Raw genomic sequence first — 24,867 nt, forward strand, 5'->3', positions numbered from 1 at the left:
TCGAAATAAATTTGCTGTTTCCGACCCCGAGTAAAAATAACTGCTGTAACTGAGGAACATGTCTCAAAAATGAAAACTATTGTAAACTTGCAACACACACCTAGAACTCAGAAATCTACCAGCTTCACAACGTAGCCCTCCCACATTGCCTTGCAGTGTTCTCCCTAACAAACATTTCTCCACCCGCAAACGGTCTTTGTCAACTTGCCCGTGGCGAAATGCTTAGTGGATCTCCGTACCCTTCTGCACATAAGAAGTATGTGCTTATACTCGTAGCAAAGGATTTGTCTACTCTGTGACGAGGTGCCATGCCATGAGGACACTCAGGGGGACTTTAGGTAGCTGCAGTTGACAATATCTCGACCTTACTACGTACTAGATACAGCTAAAATGTTTCGGTCACTTTATCCTAGGGTATCACTAGATTGTCAAGCAGTGCCGTAGATTCGTTCTGCCGACAGTGGAGGAATCGAATTGTGCAGCTCGTTGCCAGTTTTCTGACCGAGGCACCGCTGTTCTCGGTACATCACACAAGTTGGTAGCTTTTCAGCTTTTGATTCGAGTCTAGACGTTCCAAATTTTTCATCAGGTTGTCCACACTGTTTCTACAGCGCACCGTTCTGATATGGATGAATCTAGTCCTCGCATCCTGTTCATTTAAGATCTATTTAAATTCTACATGTACTTCGTGATCTTGCGCTTTTAGGCACAGCAACAAGAATTGATTTTCTGACTCAGCCCACTTCTGCATTAATCAATAAGTGTACAATATTTGTCTGAACGGATACTTGGCTACACGCTATGCACATTCCTTGTGACGCAAGAGGCTTTAAATGCAGAAAGAATACAGCAAGTGATAGCAAGTCCTGCCTGTCCCATAGCGATGTTTGGTTATGAGTGCAACAAGTGTGTTGTAGGTTCTGACAATAAAAACTTGTCGAGAAGTTTGTTTCTCGTGGTGTGCTACGTGGCAACATTGTGTGCCAGTGGCCCAGCAAGTTTTAGTCCAGCTCCAGCCTCGCTGGAATGCAGTGTGCTGGACCGCCTGGCTGACTGGCTGTTCTTGTCTTATCTTTTGTCTCTCTTCAGGTCATGACGGGATGTACGTAAAGTTTTACGTCTGCCAGTTACAAAATTCCTCTCTTGATCTGTTTATTAACATCAATTAGCGGTACGTTATTAAAGCGGGCAACACAGGGGAGTGAAGGAACAAAATGGACACCGTTTTATTATGTTCAGCATTGACTACAGCAAGCCTCGTCTCATATGTAACATTTTCCTTTACAAGACATTTGTGTTTCTATTCAGAGGCGGACCTGAGCCATTCTTGCCGCCGAAACGGTTCAGAGATCCTCCAGTCTCTCCACAATAGCCGAAGTAAAAGTGCAAAACTGTGATAGCAACTTGTATGACGACTGTCTTCTGATAGCTGCAGTGATGGGTGCTGTAAAAACCTCTGAAACTTCGGCCAGTTTACACCAAATGGCACGACTCAACACCCAGAAGACAGAATCTTCATTCTCGCCGCCGCCAGAACCTGAAATTTAAACTTTTATATGAGGTTTATAATTTTCTCTGGGTCCCGATTCACGATGTGCACCCAAGTGTTTAATTTTTTATTGAAACAAAACCCATTAATTTTAGTTCGTTTTACTTAGTTACTTACCGTAAAGGTATTTCGGTAGTCATTTCTTTATGTATTCATACAGAGGCTGACAGGGCAAGATGAAATCATATAACTGGTCGGATGAAAGTTTTCACAAAAACTGCGGTCATGTGTACTGATTTTATTTTAAAAATAATATTCGGCCTTGACTTTATCACACTTTCTGCATTCCTGTTTGCCTGACGACGGCGCCTGCCCGCTGCGATCCTACAGTTTGTTTAACAGCGTTTTTTCACAGCAGTTATTTTCAAGTTGCGGTGTTAACAGACACTCCGATATCTTAAGAGTTGGCATGTTTGTGGAAGAATTGGCCCTCGCTTTGCTGATTTTCCATTTCCAAAACCAATACAACGTAATTAAACCCAAACTTAAAATTTAAACTCCTGAAACTGCTGCCAAGAAGCACGACCTTTCAGGAGCAGAAATTCACACCCCGAGAGTAGCGTTCAGTGGCAGGCGACTGACTGGCGCTGATCGATTTACATTGAGCACGTGATAGTTCTTGCCACCCGCTAAGTGTATGTGAATCCCCGTATGGCAAATATGTAATTTCTATATTTAAAGCGTAACTAGTTCGATGTGATCAGTTAAATATCCCGTAGTATTTTTTAAAAATGTAATGATGTATTTGACTGACTGGCTGGCTGAGGCGAGTGGGGGCTGCAGCCCCCAGCCACCTCGGTCGTTTGCCATCATGATAGATAACACTAGCACCGCTACAAAATTCCTACATTAATTTAATATAGGAGCCTACAGTATTTTACGGTAACATCAGCCAGAGATGAGATCCCATCTAATACTTGCCAGTTTTGAAATTTATTAACATCATAATCTTTCGTTACTCCTGCAGTAATGACAAATTATGGATTAAAGAACGGGGACTTGGGTTATGGTGGGTCTGGATTAATGAATTTTAAGTTAAATTTGCCAACCAGCGCCTGCAGACATAATAAATCAAAATTACGCAGCGTAGTTTATGAAACCCCAGAGTTCATAATCGAATTTAGACAGAATATTAAAGCCGTGCGCCTCGTTCAGGGTTTTCGGATCCTGGACCCACCCTGCACTCGGTAGAAAATTTTTGAATTGCGGTCGGACTCCTTGATGTTTACGGCCGGGTGCTGGTCCGAGAACGCGTTTAGGGCGCAGCGCGCAAATGTTTCACCACAGCTGTTTAAATTTTTATTCTTCCCCGCCGGATACACTTAATAGCGCAATGTGCAAGGCGTAGTTCATATTTTGCAGATTGTCTCTTCTTGAATTCTGTTATTCGATCGAAATGTTACGTTCCTATTCACGCCTAGGTCTTCCAAATGATCTGTTCCATTCTGCTTTTCAGATTGAAATATTGTAAGGCCTTTTCTAAAACTTTCCCATCCTCACTTTCCGCACCCCAGCGATTTGACCACTCTCATACTATTTTGTGACACTTATATGTTTTGAAGCTTTTAAATATTTTAAATTCAAATTTCTCACGGCCGTGAGGATATCATTCTTATGACGCCGGAGGAATTTATATGTAGTTACCAACATGTCTAAGAAACAACAGAAGAACAACAGCGTCTAGGTGACTAGGTTTTTTAAAATAAAATTTCACCTGTAAATGGTGTTAAGTAGGGGTTATAACTGGCCGAAGTGCACCAAAATTTAAAGACGCCCGCCCCCTGTCGTTTTAAATTTGACACCGGTTTAGTTGCTTGTGCTTGCTGATAATCAGTGCCACCTCACTCATTTCACGCACTTTGTACAATAATCGCTCGTTAATAGAAAGTTTGCACTCTTGGGACATCTAGAAATTCTGAAGCTCTACCTGCCACGTTTCCCCAAGTGAATGTCAGCGTTGCTGTAATTCAGCTGTGTTTTCAGACAAACACTAAACTGCGGACATCTTTGTCTCCTTATATTGTTGGCATCGGTTGAAACCGGAAGTAGTCGTTGACGATTAAACATTATGCACCACTCACCCCTTCGTGTATTTAATATCTAGAATGGAGTCGTGGGAGTATTAAAAGATCAGTGCAGAGACGTGCAGTTGTTGGGATGCAAGCAGGTGGATGGGGGAGGTATATATATCAACTATATAATATTGAAATCCACATGCAAAGTCTTAACGTACTCTCAACCATTACCTCACTGTGCCCATAATGCGTAAAGTATTTCAAACAAATCTTACATATTTGTTTAAAACAGATTACGTCATAGGTTATGAACTAACGTTATGACTTCGGAGTACTTCAGTTTCGAACCTCTCCTTTATAGAGCGGGACGGGAGATTTCTGAAACTTGCTGTACGCGCCCTTTCTAGTTATGTTAATGTTATTGGGAGCATGCAGCATGAATCCGTAATGCGATTCACGTGCCAACTCACGTAGCTACCCGACAGAGGATCGATCTATCGTTCAGGAACGGGTTTACAAGTGTGCGACGCCTGACTCCCTAGTGTTTCTCGCCGAACTTTATGGCTCGGTTGTTGGCATTCGTGCTTTAACTCCAGAGGACGCTGGATCGAGTCTCTACCGCAGAACGGCTATTCTGAAGTTCTCCTGCTCAAATACTGGAAGAATACCTTTTCAAATGACAAACACTTCCATGTTGTTTTGCAATTCATCCTGGTATTTGGTACTTCTTACGCTCACTGTTTCAGTGCTCTTTGGACCGAAGAAAATACGCTTTCGGTCGTTTCATCTTTTCCTGGGGCTTCTCAGATCTGTCCTCGAGGGTCTCAGTATATTCCATACCCATTCTGGATGGACGATGTGCTGACATCTAATGTAGAGGAGGATAACATAAATTTATGAGGAAGATAAAACACATTTATCTTATATAATAAGTATACTTTCACGCCCGCTTTACATGCTATTTCAATGTCTGACAACAGTTTCGTGGGCATTTCTTCATGCCGGACATAGCCTCTTCTTTCCTACTATAACTAAGGTCTTGGGAATCTCATTAAGCGTTCCTCTGTTTTGCCCCAAAGACCACTGTTTACTGCACATGGCAGTGCTGGCTTGCTTACCACATCATGAAACGTCCGGAGTACGTTATGTCTTTCACCAATTTCTTTCCAATTCCCTGTTTAACGTACAATTTGTTCTATCGTAACTTATAAAGACTGTCCACTGTCCGTCCGTCTTCTATCAGCAGCTGTATATTTCTTTGTTAGACGTGTGTGAAAAGTTTGAACTTACTCAGTTGTCGATATTTCTTTTCATATTACACATTTTGGAGAGGTCAGAATGTTGGAGGAGAGTTGTAAAGGCTCTCAAAGCTATATAACGAATACAGTGGAAACGAATAGTTAAGTAAAGTGAATTAGAAATAATTTTTCTCAGTTTTTACCAAGTGACGGCACACACATATTTCAGCAGTATGACCTCTGAAACGTTGGTAAACATCTACCATACTACCCAGCGCAAAAACCCAGAAGACAGAAACCTTCAAGGTTAGTAGAGACAGTCTGCCTCAGCCTGGGTCAGTTTCATGCTGCAGTTGCTTTAGACTAGAAGCATTTTGTTTGAGGGACTGAAGACAACAACAAGAAAGCTCAGAAGAGTATATCTCCAGACCGAAACTCGGATCTGGGATCTCCCGAATACGTAACGTGGGTACTAACCACTGCGTCCCAACGGTCTGTGAAACATACAATACAGGAACTTGGAAGTTAATTTCAATTTGTGAAACCACGCGATTTCATTGTACTGCATCACACAAGACATATCCGGGACAAAGGGAACCTCGCCACAGCTCCGAGATGTTAATTTTAAAAGATGACGCCCATACCTCGAGAGGTTATACATCTTGGCTAAGTGTACGGAATGTATGGATTTCATCAAGTAACTTATGTAAAATTCACGAAAAATTACTCCCGCCCCAGTGTTTCAAGCCACGCCTCTGCCGTACAGAAACAATAGACAGTCAGTCGGGTCTTTTACCTATCAAGTATTATGTGCGGTTATTGAACTCTTCAGATCTTGCAAATCAGCTGCATATTATAACACGACGTTTTATTAATAAAGAGCTCCGGTGCTGAGAGGATCCTTATTTCTTATGATAATGATTTATCTTATGACTTCATAGGTGGCAAGGAAAAAAGGATGTGTGAATTTCGATTCTTGCCGCTAACTTTTCTAACCTAACAGCTAGTGTTTGTCACGCTTGACAACGGGTTTTCCTTCCATGCATTGCGGAAAGAAATTGAAATTATTCACTGACTGAGGGGAATATCACAGCAAGAACTGCAGACGACGCTTGGTGACGCCTACGGCGGGGTGTCGTCGAGTCCATGCAAAATAAAGACATACCATTAGACATAATGGGACCACAGTATTCTCGTTAGTTTGCTTGTGTTATCGGTAGGTTCACTCATTTCTTGAGCACTGTTTATGCTACCGATTCTTTGACGACTATATACTATACCGCCAATGGCTGCTAATGCACTCAACTGTTTCTTTGTGGTGGAGTCGATATGCTAAGCGTATCGCCGGCGGGAAATATGTTTATTTGAAAATTAAAATAAAAAAAATCCAGTTCGCATACAAGTTTAAAAGAATTCTTCACAACAGAGCAGATATTAAAGTGGTTAAATTCTGAGGACTGGACGGAGGCAAGTAATAATCAACTAGTTTAAGTCGTTGTTCAGTGACACCAGCACATTGAGAGCCACGGAGAAGCTCTGTTTGGAACCGAAGTCCGGAATAAGGAGCGTATTTTCATTAATTTTCTCAATACTTTTAGGTCGAAAGGACATAGGTCCTGTAATAACATTTTCTGAATATCAGAAAACGCTGTTCGACGAGATATTCCTTTCTACGTTAGGAAACCAGAAACCAACCAGTAATCAAACACCCGAATCCAAAGTCCATAAACGGGCAAAATAAAGTTACGAAGATTTCTGTTTTCATGGTTGTTGCGCTGTGTAGTATGGTAGATGTTTACCAACGTTTCAGAGGTCATACTGCCTCCGTCATCAGGGTGATGAATCTTCACACCCACCGCTGTGAAAACCTAAAATCTTACAAAGTTACCCTTGTTTAAGCACCACGACTCCCAGGTTTGTAGGGGACGTCGGTTAGTTCAATGCTCCAGCCGTTGTACCTCACGGTGAATGTCCCGCGGTTCACATGGGCAGAGGCTGGATTGACGAAATGGCGAACCGAATTTTTTTTCATCCTTCCTGTAAATCGAGTCACGCCTCGTAGCAGTGAGCTGTCCCTCCCCTGTTTAATGTTCGAAAGAATAAGAGGTCCCATAATACAAGATTATGGCGAAGAAGAACTTCCGCACGTACGAGTGGTAGGTCTAAATGCTGTATATGGGAGCATAAGTTATCCTTTTAGCGGTTTGTAGACACTGCAAATGGAGCGAAGCCATATAAATGCACGTAAGAAGCTCAAAACAAGAAGACGGCAGGAAACCGTACTGGGACGGACTTTTTCCTTTGTATCTGCAGTACAGTATTGTGTTCGCAGCCGCATTGCAATTTTTGACTTAAATTGTTTTTCTTTCTCATATTTCTTGTCTTGAGCAGCAGGCGATAGAAATTTGGGTCCGCTCGGACAGGGATCGCTAGTTCGTACTCTTTGCCGAAGACTAGATGGCTGGCTGGCTCATTCACTTTCCGCAGAGCTGTCCTGTAATAAACTAATAGCTTATCAGCTAGTCAATAAATCCCCGCTTTATGAACTCCGAATGATCATTACCTGCCACTGGTCCCTGTTCTGAACAAAATCTCTCACACCCATGCACCCATCCCTTTAAAATCGATTTCAGTATTATTCTTCACTTTAATGTTGTTGTACTCTCAGGTCTTGTAAGTGGTTGTCATGTTTTATCAGCTCCCCTATTAATTATAAATTCCTCGTTCAGATCACTGTAAGTTGTTGAAGACTACTAATTACGCCGATAATTATTTTTAAAATTTTTCCAGCATTCTGTTATTTTGCCCGTGTTCGGTCGAGGGGCCGGTCAACGACAAACGAATCCTACTAGATGTCTGAAGGATTCCATGATTCGCGAATATTTGTGGAGTATTGGGGCTGACGCCTCCATTGAACAGACCAAGAGGACGACCCCGAACACGTTCACGGACTGAAGTAGTATTACCTCAGTAAACCATGTTTGCGCTCTACGACGTTTACTGTAAAATTGTTTTTATGTCACGCATGTGGTGGCAGATGAAGGAAAAAGTACGTTTCGTAACATGAGTTAACATAACCAAGGAACTACTAAACTATTTGTTACGGGACCAAATAATTCGGAAGTGAGCAGTTGTAAATACTTGGGAATACTCTTAAGCAGCGATTTAAGCTGGGCTGATCAAGTAAATTATACGGTGAAGAAAGCCTGGAAGGCACTTCATTTTACAATGCGTGTTCTCAAAAAGGGGAATAGTAACACTAAAAGTCTAGCCTACACATCACTAGTGCGTCCGATTCTGGAATATGGGGCGGCGAGCTGGGATCCTTACAGGGAGGGACAGATAAATGCGTTAGAACGGGTGTAAAAGAAAGCATGTAAATTTGCATATCATAGGAGCGATTCGAACTGGGAAACCTTGGCACAGCGTAGAAAGATAGCACGTATATGTGCTCTCTTCAAGGCGTACACGGGAGAACGGGCATGGAAGGCTATAGGTGACAGATTGCAAAGACCATACTATCTGAGCAGGGTAGATCATATTCGGAAAATTAGGAGCAGAAAGCAAAGAACAGATATCGGAAAATATTCCTTTGTAAATAGGACCATCCAACTCTGGAACCAGCTACCTGTGGATGTTTTAGGGACTCTCTTCTGTAAACCAAGTACTTTTAGGAAGAAGGTTAGAAAAGTGATAAATGAGGTGAAGTGAAGGGAGGTAAATGGGGGTGAGGATGGGAAGGCTTCATAAGTGTAGAGAAGGTCCTGATGAAATGTGCGTGCATCAGTTCATGACGTATGTAATTCATTACTGTTATTGTCTTATGTCTAGTTGGTATTAATTTTCAAGTTATCTACTTTAGGTCATCTGTTGTGTTTAAATACTTGTGCCTTATGGTTTTGTAATCTTATAAGTTGTTTTATTTTGAGTGTGGTGTGTTGTTTTGTTGTGTCTTATTGTAGGACCACTGGCACCGGGTAAAAACCCATTTGCAGTCAAAAATAAATAATAAAAATAATATCGTCTGAGGTTTCATGAGGCATGAGCGCAAAGAACATATTCCTATGTGCCTCAGATCCTTACCCTCATCCCATTTACCCGGACGTTCTGTCTTAGAGCCTTGTGATTCTGTTCTCAGTAGACTACGGATCCCGTCATAAGCTACTGAGCTTATTCGTTTTGGTTTCCCCAACGAATCCAATTCGAAAAGTCGACGCTTGTATTTCCAGTGGGACAATTCTTGATGTCTCAGTTCTCTTCTTACGATTGTTTCACATCGATATGAGACAGACGCAAACCATCATCGCGCAAGCCAGATCTTCATAAAACAGAAGAAGAATTTCAATATGGATGAAGGTTTTCAAGCGACAGCAGTCTTAACCGACAACGAATTGGAAAGGAGAAGAAGGTATATAAAAAGTGAGGCACGGTTCGCGAAGTTTATGTTCTTGCATCTGTAAAGGCCGTGCGTTGAGTTGAGCTGTGGCAACCTTACCACAAGAGCCAACTAGGTATACTATATAGAGAGAGAAGACGAAAAGGTGATGCTGTGCGGCTTCCTGCACTAGGCCTCCCAATATTATTACTGAAAACAATTTCATAATGTTAAGACCAATTAATAATGTACATGAAGAATAAAGTTATAGGTCTGCTTATACGCTGTGTGTGCTTTGCACCAAGTATTGTCGGGCTAAAGTTATAAAATCCAGTGCAGGAAAATTATTTTTAGGTTATCAGCACTTTCATCCCCGTATGGTGTATATAGTTCGAGTTTCTTTTTTTATTCTGAAAAGACGTGCTTACATGTACAGAAATATTATGTAAGTTGGATGTCTGATGCCTTTGTATTAACGATTAAAATACGTTACACGTAAGATTAAAAAATTACGAAGGCCACGACTTTGTATTATGGAAGAAAGAACCATAGTTCCCTGATTTCGACGTGTCGTTTGCGCGTATGATAGTTACAATTTTATTTCACATCGTGAATTATATATGCATGTTTCTTTATTGATGAAATTCTATGTGCATTGTCTGTATTTAGGCCACTATGTGCGTCATGCAGAAGGAAGTTAGTAAAGCTGATGTTCACCTGATAATTGTCTGACTCAGGGCATTCTCTATTGGAAGTAGCATACTTTTCTGCATGATGATGGCACGGAAGAGAAAGTGTTTAAATACTGAAGTTCACTGCTGCCCATCTCTGGCTCAGTTCGCCCTAGGATTTCTGGTACAGCTCGTTTAGTGCAATGCATGCTGCAGAAAGTCTGGATCCGGATTATCCACACGTACAAAGTAGGTTCTGTAAACTTTTAATCCCTTGAGGCAGTTCAAGATAAATAATCTTCATGAGATCTGAGGTTTTCACGGCAGTGAAGATCTCGATGCGGGGCTGTAACACCGAGTGGATCCGTTGCTGTCTCCGTCTTCATCCGTACACTGGGTCACCTTCGGGGGCGTCTTCTTATAGTGTACACCACAAAACGTTTTACAGTATTGCCCCATTCTTCATGATCAGTGCTTTCTGAGCAACTTAACTAGCATTGCATTGTTTTGTTTAAAAATATGGTTTAGTAATTACACAATTAAAGTAGTCAAGTGCAGTTGCAGTTCACATATACAAATGTCGTAGTGTTTATAATCTCCGTATATTGCGAAAATTTTCATTTTCTGTTCATGTGATTTCCTTTCGCTTGTGCCTGCTTCTTTAACTCGCCGAAGAAGAAATATTACTTTCTCAGATGCGAAAGAATTACACCCGGCCGTCGACGTAATTGTCGTTGTGTGTGGAGAAAACTCGAATGGACTGCTGCAAGTAACACTAGAAGAATAGACTAATAAAATGTAAAAGAAAAACCCTGAAATTAAGTACGACTGCAACTCATTAAGTATGCAATAGCGCCCCTTTTCTTCGGCAGTAGAGTTTGGGCTAGCTGTAGCACACATTTATCTCTTGGTCATGAACAAATGAGGTGTCTGCTGTTACATTTCTTCGTCTACAAGTAGTATTCTCGTTAAACTGGATGTTATCAAATCAAGGGGAGAAAAATGAAGTCCATTGGAATCCCTTTATAGGCAGGACTTACAACATTTAACTAGACAGAATAGGACAGGTTGCATTTTGTTACAGTGACCGCTTTTGTTTTGACTGAGGTTTGTGACCTCTGATTTGTAAGACAGTATTGTTATGTAGAATTGTGAAATTATACTTTCTATCTGCTCCACACGGCTTTCATTCCTACTGTTTGAGACATGAATCTTGCAACAGCGGGTTCCATTCCTTTTCAATATTAACGTTATCTGTTCGGTTCAAATCTTCTTATCCGCGTCATCCATCTCTTTCTGCAATTGAATCTTCGTAATTCTAAACAATTCTTCGTTTTTATTATTCCATCTTACTCTTCGTGTATTTCGGTGGTCATTTATTCATACATAGTCTATTCAACGAGGGGCCAAGTTATATAATGCCTTGGCCTTCCCTTTTCGGTCTAGATACAGAATGTCCGGCGTCTCTGCGTCGACACTTCAGAATCTTATTTTCGAGCCCAAGCTTTTACCGGAACTTTGGATAAAAATTAAAGATGATTTGAACCGCACAGAAGACGATTATAGCTGAACTTCTAGATTTAGGTGTGGCACTTCACATTTGTGCCGGCACGTGACGGGAGTGCCTGAATTAGCAATTTCCTGACCCCTGAGTCGGTCGTGGTGACCCGCAGAATTGGCCACTACGGTCACCGGACCTCACTCACCTAGATATTCATTTATGTGATTACATAAAAAGAACATGGTGTATGAACAAATACTAAACAGAAGAGAGGAACTACATAATCCAATTTTGAATGACCCAAGACGTAGGAATGACACCGATTTTCCACGTAGAGTTCAGATCATCGTGGATTTAAAATACCGTAGGTTGGTAACCGTTGAGAATCGGATTTATGTTCGTATGGCATTTCTAACGGGTAATGGTCTCAGAAATAAGCTTCTGAGCACTGGCATGGAAGTCAACTGGCATTCTGTATGTTGACTTTCCTCTCGGTGACTGATTCGCCATGGCAGCGACAAAACTTAGTGGACTGACATTTCTCTAGTTTCTTATTTTCTTTGATGCGTTCACACCCATGAGTTACCTTTTGTTAGACTGAGTGTAAGAGCCGGGATAGCTCAGTCAGTATAGTGACTAGTTACGGGCTGGACGACCGGGGTTCGATCCCCGATGGGGGCAGGATTTTTCCTCTAGCCTCTGCGTCCAGACCGGCTCTGGGGCCCACCCAGCCTCCTCTACAATGGGTACCGGGGTCCTTTCCCGGGGGTAAAGCCGGCCGGGGCGTGATGCTGACCACTCACCCCCATCTAGTGCCGAGGTCAAGGAAGAGAGGAGCTATACCTCCTCTCACCCCAAACGCCTACATGGCGTATAGTGGGACAAACTTTACTTTACTTAGACTGAGTGTATGTTTCACGGACAATGGGCCGCGTCAGGAGGCCATAAAAAGCGACGTTTCGAATGCCGTCTCGGTCCTCATCATCAGGGATTTTGTCCGCGGAACTGAGAGTGTCCCATGATGAAGACTTCATTGAGTTTCGCCACCGCAAATGCTGCAGGTAACACTTTTGCTAAACTGTTGGAATGGTTTCTAACGAATTCAAGTGCTGCAAAAGAGTCTGAGAGCCGTGAGCTAACTGGACATCAAATCCGGCCACAGATTTTAATTAACCTTTTACCCTAGAGATACATAAAGTAGTGTGTAGGAGTTGTACAGCCTTCGACTCCCCGTAAGAAACCCATTCTACCTGACTGAACTCTCTCTTGTTTTTTGTAATCACGTTTCACTTCTGTAAAATCCAGGAAGTTCTTCCACTTCATATCATTTGGGATATTGTCTATTTTTTATGTTAATGCAATTAATGTGCTGTGGCTTCAAGTGAGTTCTTTGTCTTTCCTCTATCTTTGCCGGTTCCCTAAAAACATGGCAATGCAATCACAAGATATCTTGGGGGGAAAATGGTCAGTGTGAAATGGTCATTTTCCGGTAAATAATTTAATGATGATATTTGACATCTGCACGGACATTTTCGTTACGGGCTGCTTGTGGCACATAAGGTGTAGAAATCTATTTTAAGGAAAAACAAAAAAATATTCACTGTGCATGGGCAGAGACTGGCTGTATATGGAACCACCATGCACAAAGGACACAGAGTAGTGTCTTAAAGTTTAACGTTTGCTATTAAAATGCATTGACAGTGTTCTGTACACTATTACCGAGGGAGACCAGCTTCTTTTCTTGGTGTTGTTAAATAAACCACAAATAAAATAACGTTTCTGGTTTTTACCTTTATCATATTCATTACCGGTTTTCTACTACCACCCTCCGTGTTAAAAAAGAACCTCAAAGAACTCATTTTCTTAAACGTGCTTTCGAAATGAACATCAAATTCATGCTTGTTCTTTCTGCTGGTGTTTTAAAGAAAATGTGTTTAATATTTATATCTAGGTCATGGCGTACAAGTCGACTTGTGAGAAGGTAACGATGGAAAAGGAAATCAAAGATACAAAATTTCAATTGTTGATCTGTGGAGCAGGTTTTTCGTTTCCTGTACAGGGGCGATAAAAACAATGGGCTTAAGCTTGCCTCTGTTTAACCTTAAGCTGATTTCGTGTGTGGTGATAATATCTACCGTATCCTAACATGAAACTAAAAATAACTATTCGACCTGATGATGGAGGTAGTAAGGACCTCTGAACGTCGACAAACTTCTACAGACTACGCGGCACAACAACCTAGTGGACAACCATCTTCAGACTCACCGCCGTGAAATGTCAAACCCTACTTAAAAAATTTGTAGCTTATTTCTCGGTTATCGAATGGAGCATATTCCTTCTGTTCGGAGCCCCCCCCCCCCCCAAGTTGCTAAGTCTAATCCTCCTTTCTTTAATTCTTTCTTTTCTCCTTGTTCTTATCTGCCTGGAGAAGCCACGGGAGAAAGAAAGAAAGAAAGAAATACATGCACGGAGATTTGGAAGTCAACTGAAGGAAATGGATCTACTACTTCAAATAAATTTGTTCTAAATACAGTACCGCTGACCTCGTTTAAAAAGCGAAAAGTTAACATATGACACGATGCAGAGGCTTCTGTATCAATGCTTCTTTGATGTCTCTGCTCGTTCCTGCCTGCCAAAGATCCATAATATAGAAGATTAAAGCGTTTGTTTGGCATAAGCCCAGCGTCATTCTAACTTCGACATGCCCAGTATTAACTGCCTTTCATAGGTTAGCTGTCGCAACTGTTTTATCATTTTATGTTTTTGTGTGTATTTCTGACAGCCGTCTATATAAACCCACTGCACACTGACGCCTAAAGCAGCGTGCTAGTTAAGGTGGCGGTGGGCGCTGTCGGTTGAGAGAAGTAGAATCGTTGACAGTATTGTAATGGACTTGTGGAATTTAAGTTAAGGAAACGAAATTTGTGCGTGCGTGTTTTGACCAGAAATACAAACTGCCAGCAAGCTAAGAATGATCTGTGTTCTGTTTCTCTGGGCTGTTGTGCAGCGCAGTCTACTATAAATTGACAGATGCCTCTGAAACGTCAATAAATTTCTACCAAACAGCGGCGAAATATACCATAAGACAAATCTTCAAACCAAGCCTAATTCCAATAACGAAAATAATTATCTTAAGAATTAAAATTCGTAAATATACGAAGTTGGCTCAACCGAGACTTATTACATTTGTTGGCTGAGAACAAATCTTGCTGATCGGGAAAGTAAAACGAATAACTAAAACGTTCTCCGTGTTCAAACACTGCGTTGATGATATCTGGGTCAAGCATTAATTTGAAGCAATGAACGAAAACCATTAATGCGTTATCGAATACGATTCCGTGAACCCAGTCATAGTCTTGATATGTTTACTTACCCTAAGTATATATACCTTCAGTTCTGTGTAACTTGCGACTTGAGGACTTTGCACTATTTGAGATTGAAGCCATCGAAGACGGTAATATTAATCCTTACATTTTGGGACCTTCTAGACTTCTTTCCTTGTGAGAAAGTATGTACTTGTGCTATTGTATCCGCGTGGCCGATCTCAGTGGGGCCCCCCCCCCCCCCACTAGAAGTACAGAACCAGTGACGGATTTTATGTAATGGTCCTAATTGTTGCTTACTATCAATACTTTTGGTGTATTTAATGTTAATTACATCAGGGCTATTTTATTGGGCCGCATTTTTTATATTTGGATTTATGAACGAAAGCGAAGCGTTTACTTTTATCATTATTGGATCTATAATTGCATCAGCATGGAAGCTAGTTCAATTAATATCTACTTTGGTGATATACAGGAGTCTGCCTCACTCCATGCCCCATTAGAAACTCGTCCAGACAGAAACGTGAAAGACTTAGTTCAATACCCGACAGGATTCATAACAGGATTTTCTTCTTTGTATTTCTGTCGGTGATCGTAACCAGTTGTTTCTAAAAATAGACCTACATCCAGAGAATTATTTGGAATCTCAAACTTTTGTTTTCTCTCTCTTTATTTCAGATTTCAAGGTTCAGGGACTGCGTCCGAAATGATCGTATATTCTTTATATGTCTCCCACTATGTTACTAGCAGTTTTATATGTTTTATATTTTAAGGCACTGAGGCAACTGCTTCTATCTATAGATCTTTGGATCGTTTTTCCGTGAATGATGAGTCTAAAATAGGGTTATAGGAGGAAATGACGCTGTTTCACGGTTATATTTTCGATATCCGCTTCATGCGAGATTACATACGGGACAGGGACTATGAGGTGTAACCCCTGTAATCAGATCTCGACATTGTTTACCGTAGTAACAAATATTTTCGAATGAGGCATTTGTTTCCGCGATCGTCAACATTCAGAATATCCCCCACGGGACATCGCGCCACCCTCACATTGAACGGGGCGAGCGGATTTACAGACTGCAGTCAGCCAAATTGCGTTAAATAATCGAGAAGCCACACGTGGCTATTTAATGACATCATTTTAACGTTCGGATCTTGTGAAAACCGTAATTTACCTTTTGGGTTCATTCGGGGTGACTGGAAAATTCAGACTAACTGAGCGACTATTAGCTTCCCAACAACATTTCTGCGCCGTACAATTCATTATTTAAACTTGAATGGGATGCAACAATGAATGTCGAGTGGGTAAGGGTTTTAAAAGCTATAGTCTCCTATTTACTAATTAATTAAATAAAACAAAAACACGCCGTTTGAAGTACATGTTTTGTCTTGGCAGAGCCATGTTTTATCAGATCATTACGACGAATTCCCGTTGGGCGATCAGCTACATTGGTAGGGAGTAACAATTGGCGTTTCGGAGTCACAGCTCTGTTAGATCTATTTAAACAGGCCTGTGTATCAGTCGGTACTACTGAAGATGTGATACGAAACGGCACACATTCTGTCCGTGTCGTCGCGTGTGATCGCCCCTGACAGACGACCAGTTGGCTTAGCCACTGCATGTACCTGGTACAAGATTACACCCTATACAACCCTGAGGATAGCGTGACAAAATGAACTTGACAAGCCTCTCGTAATAAAATTGTCATATTCTAATATTTCTCTCCCCCTTTAACCAGACACTGTAAATGACCGTCATTTGATAACTTTACCCTCTTCAAAGCTTGGCGTAGATGGTTTTCTTTCCCACCCCGTCGAATAGCTATTATGTTAGAAGGGGTCGTATTATCTCCGAATGTATCACCCCTTGCAGTTCCGTGTGTAAATGTGGCACCCCAATGGACTGGAAAATGCCTGTGGAGTCCCCCGAGTGACGTGAACAGACAAGTGGCTGGTTTGCAGGTCCGAATTCGGACATAGCATGAAATATCGTGTGACTTTTTGTGTATTTAACGATTTTGATTTCGGGACACCAAAGTTTTATGCAGTCGAATGGAAAGGTGATGGTCAAAGTTGATTGTGACATATTCCCAATTCTAGCCTCGAAGCCCAGGCACGAGCGATCTCGTTTAGAAACGTTATCAACTTAAAATACGTTGGGTTTGATCTTTCGACATTTCGTATTGAACTGATGGAACTTGCGAGTACACATGGAAGAATAAATGAAAGTTTTTGAAGAAAAGTCTGCAAAAAAATGCTTAGAGGACACATCGAAGGCAGGTGAAAATGAAGTCTCAAACGTTTACTGAATTTCAATTTGATTTTAAAGTTTTTAAAATTGTAAACTGTTTGCAGACTCCAGAAGGCAGTAAGCGCAGATTTGGTCGGTGCTGCTTATCTTTGGTTGTTTAGGAAAATAATCGCTGCTTACTCTGAAAATTATAACGAAAACTATTAATACTCTTCTGGGTATAATGCGGAGTTACTGAGTATTGAACTGGGGTTTAAACAGCGCAGTTATGAGCATTTGTACGGGAAAGGGGCCTATCGTGTTGTTTGTTATTAGTAATAAGTCTGAAGATGTCAGTATTCCGTAAATTAATTGCGTTTATCGGAGGCATGTAATCGGCCTTATGAAACAAGAAGCGGTTTATACAGCGTGGCAGTTTGAATTTACCCTCGGTACTCTCAACAAAGTTATTAAACGAATGAAAGATTTAGATGCTAATGAGAGTTGTCTTTCGACAAAGTTTACCTCAAACTGAAATACTAAATTTTATCAATAGTTTTGAAGATTAAACGCGCGGCCAGACGCCACTATCTCCCTTATGCCCTAATTTCGAGGAATCCGTTCAAGCAACTTCGCGTTCATTCTGCTGTTCTGTTAGGAGTAACTGGTGTTGGCTTCTCTTACAATCGGCCCCATTTCCGAGTTTTATTGAATTGTTTCCTTAGAGGTTATTTTGAATTCACGACTCCAGGAAGACGTTTTGCTGGGATGTGCTCAGCAATCTACACGGAATGGTTCGTGTCATGGGAACCTGCAGTCTTTCTCATCTCATTTTGACCATATTACATCAGACGCACCAGCATGCAACATTGTGATTCAGACTAGGTCATGACCCGACACATAGACAATTATGGTACGGCATTGTGTATCTCATAATGAACACCTAGCGACATTTTCATGATGGGCCTTGGATCTGAACGTGCCTGCACGTGTTTTGCAATGCGCGGCAGAGACTGAACATGGCCTAGATCGTTAGCACAGAATGTGAGCATGTCGCATTTCGAATGTAGCGAGCACATCCTGCAGTGGCAGCCAGTTCCATGGAGCAGAGTCCATATCGAGAAGCTAATAGTCTCTTCACCTAGCTAGTCATCCATTCCACCCTACCTCACCCCATTTCTTTGATATAAATTTGAATAATATACTTGCATCTGCTTGGGTGTTCTGAGTGGCCTCTTTTCTTCAGGTTTTCCGACCTACAATTTTGTAAGCACTTCTCAGCCTCCACATGCGTTTCTGCAAGTCCCTCCCATTGTATACTCTTTGTTTTTTATTGCCCCGATGATGAGGTAGGACCTAAGGTTCTCACGGCGGTGAGTACGAAGATGGGCTCCCTTTTGGGTTGTAGCGCCGTGTAGTCTGGAAGAAGTTTGCCAACGCTTCAGAGGTCCTTGCTGCCTCCATCGCACGGGCGATGAGGCTCTTGGTAGGTAAACTTCTACACTGCGCTACAACCCAGGATTAAAAGAATAAACCGTGACTTTGCCTGTTGCTTCGTATTGTTTCTCTTCTATAGTTGTCTGTGGTGTCACATTCTCTGCTGCTAATTTGGCCCTTTGTGTCAAACGGGCAGTAAGCAATGCAGCACTCAGGGGGTTATGCTGCTACTGGTAAGGTTGTGCAAGTGATGTCTAATCATGAGTTGACTGTACTTTTCTGCTAATTGACATTGCGACGGCTGATCACGTGATTTATGGGATTCCACCACATAACCGCCTCCCACTTCAAAGAGTCAGTGGCCATTGATATCCAATACTACTAACGCGAAACCATTCATAAATGTCTACTCATACACATAAATCGTGTATAATATTACATCAACTTACATTGAGTTTGTGAATCACCAATTTTTGACGTAAATACGTCTATATTTTAGGGTCAGTGTCATTCGGCAAAAAGTGGAACGAAAAAGTGTAACTGCATTGTTATGTTACCTAAGGAACATCTATTTACTCGGCACTTTTGTTACCTAGGAAACGTCATCTGTTTACTCGGCATTGTTGTTACCTATAAAACATTTCATTACATTACCTTACATTACATTCAGCTACCACAGACCCATCTTAAGCGTTACTAATTCAAGTTAAATAAACAATGTCTTAATCAAACTTATCTCAAATGTAAAGCATGTATGAAGGAAATATTTAGAATAAAGCCAATATATAAACTTCCTTTCCGTATAGACGTATTTACGTCACATTCTCCGGAACCGTGGTTCCACTATCACTTTTTATGTTTTAATTTAGTGTTTATAATCCTTGTCTAATACCTGATTTTTGTTTCACTTTCCTGCATTTCTGAAATTTGGTCCTGACACCCCCCCCCCAACATATTTAGACCTAAGATGTAAAAAGGGGGGAGGGGTTTGATAGTTTCCTGTGTTATTCAGTGTGCCTAACACTCGTAACAAAACTGAAACCCAAATATTTATTTACGTTAGGCCGCACATGTAGCTTGAACGAGGGACACAGTTACAAAAATTTGGTGAGAGACCTTTTGGGAAGCCGGAAAGAGATGGGAGCACGGCATTAGGTTCGATGTTAAGGGAGCGTATCCCGAGGGAGAAACCCGGACGAAACTTCCTCAGTTGTCTTTAGTATATTCGGTGTCGAGTCTTTATGTTTTACTACCAGAAAGTTGCTTCCCTAACCTCTGTTTGAAACAATTGCAAATAATTTTTCTACACATGTTTTTAAATTTCCTTGCTAGTAGAATTTGAACCCGCGAGGTCCAGCATTTCTCCCATGCAGTCAAACCATAAAGTAAGTAAAGTAAAGTAAAGTAAAGTTTGTCCCACTATACGCCATGTAGGCGTTTGGGGTGAGTGGAGGTATAGCTCCTCTCTTCCTTGACCTCGGCACTAGATGGGGGTGAGTGGTCAGCATCACGCCCCGGCCGGCTTTACCCCCGGGAAAGGACCCCGGTATCCATTGTAGAGGAGGCCAAACCATACGTGGCAAAGTGACGTATGTATTTCTGGCAGACAGACAATAATAAGCTAGTCGTTTCCCACCCACCGCTCCTATACGACAGCAAATTTAATGTCAGACTTTCACGCTGTGCAGTGGCGAAACAGATAAAAAAAATATTGTTTACCATAATCTAGCCGTTCGTTTTCCGTAGAGTAAATATATAGTTCTAGTTTCCATATTTGGTACGCCACTGTTTTTAGTTTCGTGCTTGGTACAGATGAAGGGCAAATATGCTATTACAAAAGTAAACAATTTGTTATTGTTTTACCTGCGTATACATATATGTACTTGAGTCCAGACGGACGGTGGGGTGATTGAAAAACCTGAATTTTTTAAACAGGCTAAAGGAAGCGATACTGACCTACTTTAAGGCGAAGTATCAGCAGCTGAGTATGAAGATGACCTCTTCAGGGTTGCGCCGTGTAGTCAGGCAGAGGTTTTCCGACGTTTCAGAGGGGCACGTTGCCTCTTTCTAAATTTTGTCTACTTTATAAGAGTAATAAACACAATTTGTCGTATTGATTAGTACTGTTTAAAGTTTAGTAGGAAGATCGCGATAGTGTACTTTCTCCGCGGATGGCTTCTTCTTTTGCCAATTTCGTCTGACTACAGTTATACATAATGAACGATATTTTTATAGCATCTGTGACTGTAAATTTTTACTTGTCGCCATGAAAGGCAGAGCCATCCCGGTCTTCTTTCAGGACAAAAAAACAGTCTCTGAAAACACACAAAGTAAACTAATCCTTTACACTGGCTGTGGAGGAGTGTTAATGCACCTTCACCTTGAAGAGAGGGGGGCGGGGGGGACGACGTGAACGACATAAAATGCACAGTGCACCAAGTTAGACTAGTTCTGCTCAAGTCTTCAGCATCAAACTGCTTGTTATTTTCTCGCTTCCAGACTGCTTTCACAATACAGTTGTCTCTTAAACAGTTTTCTGCGATCCATTCTTACGTTTTTTAACATTATTGATCCACTATCATATTGAACCATAAATCTTGAATAAGTAGGCCTAAGGATTTAGAAGGAGACTGTGATGCCGTGTTTCATGGTATATCACTGAATTTACATAAAATATTTATTTTTTCGAACTTCCTTCTCCATATCAGAATGAACCGAATACTTAGTGTTGTGGTCGCTTTTTGCTGTAGGCTTATAACCCAGCATTTCCATGGGGCACTCGCCTTTCGGGATACCGGGACATAAGCCTACATTAATACCGATCTGTCCCCAGTCGGATTGGAATTCGACTGCCCAATTTTTAGTTGAATCGTTTTAGCAAAGCAATCCCTCGATGCCTTTGTGGTTCAGTAAAATTTTCATAACGTGATCGAACTTAAGCAATTTGTGAAGAACTCGTCTCTGTTGGACGTTTTGCAGGAAGCAAATGAATCTCAACTGCAAGGTTTTGGATAGTGTTCAGTTCCAAGCACTGACTTATTCTTTTTCTATGTTATCAATGCGAACGCGTTGCTTGAATGTTTCTTTGTTGTTTGTAAGAGTGCCTTTACCGACTGAGAAGACGTGGTGAGAATTAAATTGTGACTTTACTGTTGTCACTGCAATGCCACTTTGTATAGCGTCGATATGTCGAAGAATGGATAACAGTACGTCGGAATATGTTAAGTGGGTTCTGATATGAGGTCCACTCGAGGGCCGGATGGGGTCGTTTGTAAGTGAACCTCGCGAGAAAGGTTATGTACTTGCAAAATTACCGAATACCTAACCATTATTTGGATTAGCTGAACACACCAAAGCATGTGGACTGAACTTAGAATTATTAATAATTTGGATGCTATACCCTGAATTTTGGTTTGTACTGTGAATGTTTTGAATGTGCATTACCCGAGAAACGAGCTCGCCACATTCGATTTTTTCATGCTCAGAACGGGTTTAGCAAATGGATATTGTAAATATATATATGTGTATGTTACATTTCCACTCTATATTTATATAGGCCTCTTTCTTTTTTGGTTGCAATACTTTCTCTGTATGTTGTATGGGAACTAGGTTTAAATGCTGATGTTGAAGGCAGTAAGCACATCTGAAACGTCGGCCAGTTTCTACCAGATTGCAAAACGCAACATTCCTGGAGACAGCTTTGAAAGAATTGTATCACTGGGCTTACATCTTCGCTTCTGAATGTTTTCTTTTGTTATAAAAATTTAAATTTTGCCATTTGGTAAAATTCTGTCATAAAGGATGCGGCCTTAAGTGTATAAACCTGAAAAACGCAAGGTGGGAGGAGTTATCGACTGCCGTTAACATTTACCGACCTGGCACAAAGGTCGAATGGACCAGGGGGGTACCTAATTCGAAGTTAGAGCTCATTATGGGACGTGCTTATGCAGTAGGCTACTTTACCGTCACAATGAACACACTGCAAGCAGATATTCAGCTTTTACTCTTTTGTGTGTTAGTCCATCATAATTTGTACGTGGTGGAAGTGAAAGCGTGTATGTGTTGAAGAGGGGGGCGGTTGTAATCGTAAAGCTGTCTACTAATACGTACGGCTGGTGATGATTTCAGAAGGCACTTTTACTCTCCTATAAATCCGAAAGAGATATGACTAGTTTTGTCTCCAATCCTCGATCTGCTGGTAAACATTGAAGTAGTTTCCCAGTTGTGTGTTGCATTTTAAAAGCACGTGATTTGATTTAATTTGGGTTTTTAACACTCGCCCGACACTTTTATTGCATAAAGCAAATCAGTAGTACATTTAATAAAGTGTGTTTTAATGTTAGCACATCTAAATAGACCGGAGTAATCATTTTTGAATATCGAAGTTGCGAAACTGGATAGTGTTGTTCGTAGGCTTTAATTCTGAATATTTATTATTAAGAAAATGCACTCGGTGACAGCTCAAATGTGTAGTTAGTTACGGGTTAGAAGATTAGGATTAAAATTCAGACAGCAGTGACGAGTTCCTCATTCCCCGTCATCTCGTCACTGTGTTCCCATCGGCTTTGAGCGGCGACCCACCTAGCGCAGTGTCAACGCCGCTGGGCAATGGCGTTTGTTTTCTTGCCATGAGGTGAGAATGTGCCCCTGTGGAACTTGACCTTGAAAAGGGGCTCTTTGTGCAGCCCAGTATCTAGTGAATACAGAGGGTTCTATTCTAGGGGTAAAGTAATTGAGCGTTAAGCTGGTCGGTCACCGATGATCACCTAGCGACGAGTCTAAGATAGAATAAGATGCAGTGCATATCACCGTTAGTTGTACGGGCTGTAATAAGTGGTGTTCACTTCAGTGTATAAATTTCTTTTCTGGTATATTACTTGCATCTAATATTAGGCTTGAACAGTGGTAATGCATAGTGTTCAGTATGGAACATTATTTAATTTGACGGTATAGTTTCAAGGTTCTGAACAGAATTTTATATTTGGAATGCCTAAATAAGTCGGCAGTTTTAAATATTTCTCAAGGAACGATGTAAGATTTCAGTTTCTTATTGCGGGGAATATGAATAGCGATAGCCTTGTCGACAGGCTGCAAGCACCTCTGAAACGTCGGTTAAATTCTACCTGACAACACTACCCAACTTCTCAGAAGACAGCCATATACAATTAACTCTGAGGAGTTATATAGGTCACCTATTCTTATGGTAGGGAAGTAAAGAATGTTACGATGGACCGGGCATGTAACTCGGATGACTAAGACAAGAGATACGTGGAGTTGGTGTTAGGCATTGGGAAAGGAAAAGCAGAGAGACCAGTTGGATGGTCGAGAATGAGGTGAAAGTATAACCTCTAGACGTCTCTTACGGAGATCGGAGATGACGGTGGGAACTAGCCCCCCAATTGCCGGTGTGTGTCTGTTTTGTACTACGAGCGAGTTATATCGTTAAATGTTTTAATAAATTTCGTGTAAAAAATGCAGACGCAAGTGACTAGAATGTAACTATTTTTCACACAAATGTTTATTGTCATTAAACAACAGAGACGCAGTGTGAATATGAAAGTATGAAATTCGCTAGACACACGCTGTGCGATCTTGCAAATATATCAGTTCAACGGTACATTTCGTGGCGTTGGGGGGGGGGGGGGCACTGTTACAGTTAGACAGCCTGGTCGCTGGCTACCGAAGGCTGCAGGCTACAGGAAATAGGTGCATGAAATTGTCTGTTTACTATCTAGTTTTTATGTCGGATACAATTGTTATGTTGTGGATCATGACTTCGTATAGTATGAAAGTATCTTAGCTGTTGAAGGCAGGTTTTTGCGAGAGGGTTACGCTGAGAACAAATTAAAGCTACGAGACTAGACTAGACTAGACGAGACGAAACGGGATGGGGCGAGACCCGACGGTCATTGCTACTGAAGAGACCCCTAGCCTCCTTTCCTTAGGAAATATTCCCTCTGAAACAGCGCAGATTTGTGATTATGACTTTTGCAATAATGTGGAAATGGCGGTGATACGAATTTCTGTGGCGAAACACACTAGCTAACATGTGGAATAAGGCCCTGATATATTGTATAAACACACGTTCGGGAAATACGCAAGACGTTTTTGGTAGAATGTGCAACAACCAGGCGTACGTGCGAAATTTATCCTCAAGCTCCCGTTTAACTGCGATAATTAATGCACTGTAGTTGGATATGTAACAGATCGGATGGAATTGGCAAACGCACCTACTAATTTTGCATGAAACTATTTTATGTTGAATTTTACAAACGCGGCGATTGTGATAGTTGCAATGCAAAATATGAACCGGTCAAGAAAGTGCCTTAAGACAGCGGTCCAGCGGAAACATATTTCCCTAAGATGGAGCCATTAGACCTGAATATGGAGATGGTATAGGCGCATATTTTACAAACAACGTTGAGAGTACTATCGGGTTTACAAGAAGAGATACGCTTTTTACAGACTATTGTCACGAAGACTTGTTTTCGTTCTTGAACCAGAGATTAGTTACACTGAAAGTAC

The 24,867-nt window shown here is 41.3% G+C and overlaps 1 protein-coding gene across 11 annotated transcripts in view; it reads left to right on the forward strand.

Moving 5' to 3' along the window:
* Eph (Eph receptor tyrosine kinase) overlaps positions 1 to 24,867 on the forward strand; it is a 300,921-nt gene that overhangs the window by 156,692 nt on the left and 119,362 nt on the right. The window lies entirely within an intron of this gene.

Source organism: Zootermopsis nevadensis, unplaced genomic scaffold (genome assembly GCF_977971745.1).
Source record: "Zootermopsis nevadensis isolate Lab colony 2312 unplaced genomic scaffold, Znev_1.0 Znev_ptg000018l, whole genome shotgun sequence".
Classification (NCBI taxonomy): domain Eukaryota; kingdom Metazoa; phylum Arthropoda; class Insecta; order Blattodea; family Termopsidae; genus Zootermopsis; species Zootermopsis nevadensis.